Raw genomic sequence first — 2147 nt, 5'->3', positions numbered from 1 at the left:
CCCCCAGCAGGGCAGAGCACGGTTGCCATTGCTGGCTGCTTCCCTCCAGAGCCCCAGTTGTCCGATCCAGCGCAGACCACATCGCTAAGGAGCCTATGCCACTCACAGGGCCAGCGGCTCTAGTGATAAATGCCTCCCCGCCAGCTGGGGAGCCTGGGAAATGGCTTTCTGGCCCTGGCCGGAGCTGTCTGTGCACTCCACCAGTGCTTATCTCTCCAGTACCCCGCGGGATCCCCAGCGCCAGCTCCCAGCCTGCCCCAGCCCTCTCCAGTGGCATAGGAGGCAGGTATTGCAGCCTGCGCTTCTCCACACCCCTTGCAGCCCCAGTCTCTCCCAGATGGTGCAGGAGGCTCGCCCTGTGGAGCATCCCCCACCTGCTTAGCACTGCCCACAGCCTCCCTCTGCGTGGTCTCCACCCGCAGACTCCACTCTACAGGCCTGCAGGGACCTCGAAGAGCTTGCTGATCTGAAGAGCAATTTCCCCTCACATAGCCCTGCTCCAGAGCCCAGATCAGCACCACTTCCCGTGGTAGCGAGGCCTCGCCCACCTCCGCCTTCTATTAGGCATTGCTAGAACTTGCAGGGAAAAGAAGGAGGGAGACATCTAAATATATACATTATATATATACACAAGATATATATATATATCTTTTATCTCTTGCTGATTTCCTCTTTTTTCTCTTTTAATTTCTGTGCTTTCTTCTCTCCCTTCTTTCTTCCTCCTTTTTCACTATTCCTATTACTTCTCTTCTGCCCCTTTCCCATAGGTATTCCTTCTATCTCTTTTTCTCCTTTTCCCACTCTCACTATTATCACTTCTCTTCTCTCCTCTTTTATATCTTCTCCTTCCTTCTCCCTCCATTCTTTTTCTTTTTCCTCCCCCCAATTTTAAAAAAATATTTTTTAATTTTTAACTTTTTCTTTTTTAATACTAAACAACAAAAAAAGGGGGCCTGCTAAGGATACCCTGACAGACCAGGTCAAAGCAGCCAGGAGGCACTCACAGAGGCCCCATCCCCCACTCCAGTCGCTGAAACATCTCACCACTGCTGGTCACTAGGCCTACAGGGAAATCTGCCCACACAGCAGTCTGACACATCCTTAAAGTAGGTCAAAGGCAACCGCCTGAGAGAATCCTTAACAGTAACACAGATAAGGCCACCCTGGCCTCCCAGAAACATGGGCCTATGAAAGGATTGAGGAAAAATCACCAGACCACATCACTCACAACAAAAAAACCAGAGAGACAAAACATAGTAGGAGAGCTAACGTCTCTCAAAGAAAAAACAGATACATATCTGCCACAGAAGGAAATCTTCAGAAGTCTGCTGGTAGTAATAAAGGAGCTGAAGGAAGCAACCCAGAACAAGGATGCAATAATAGAAGAGATGAAGTCAACAATCGAGGGGATGAAGTCTACCCACCAAAGGGAACTGCAGGAGCTAACAGAGGAGGTATCAGAAGCCACACACAAGGTCACAGAATTTACGATTAGGCTTGAGGAGGCAGAGAACCATATCAGCAAGCTCGAGGACACTCAAAGAGACCTAAGCAAGTGAGAAAGACAGCCAGATAGGAAAATTAAAGAAATAGAAGATAGCTTGAAATCAATGACAGATGCTATGAAGAGGAATAATCTTCGTATTATCAGTCTACATAAACTCAACACAACACACAAGTCAACAACCAAGATAGCAAAGGAATTCCTGGAAGAAAACTCTCCCATCCTAACAACAGAGAACCAGGCACTCATACAGGAAGCAGAAAGGACGCCAGGTAGACTAGACCCCAAGAAGAATACGCCAAGACATATAATAGTAAAAATATCCACCTTCGAGGAAAAAGAGAAAATTTTATGAGCAGCAAGAGAAAGGAAGACAATCACATACAAAGGAGCACAGGTAAGAATATGCTCAGACCTATCAGCAGATACCATGAAGAGGAGGAGAGAATGGAGCAACATCTTCCAAAAGCTGAAGGAAAAAAATCGACTCCCCCAGAATCCTGTACCCTGCCAAGTTATCCATTAAGATGTATGGTGAGATAAGGGTCTCCCAGGACAAGGAAAGACTCAACGAATATGCTGCAAAACACCCGAACCTGCGGAAGATACTGGCTGACTCACTATGGCCAGAGGATCAGCCTCC

The sequence above is a fragment of the Echinops telfairi genome, unplaced genomic scaffold (genome assembly GCF_000313985.2).
Source record: "Echinops telfairi isolate 266 unplaced genomic scaffold, ASM31398v2 ScPeMD7_2;HRSCAF=8, whole genome shotgun sequence".
NCBI classification, from domain to species: domain Eukaryota; kingdom Metazoa; phylum Chordata; class Mammalia; order Afrosoricida; family Tenrecidae; genus Echinops; species Echinops telfairi.
This window is presented reverse-complemented; position numbering follows the sequence as displayed.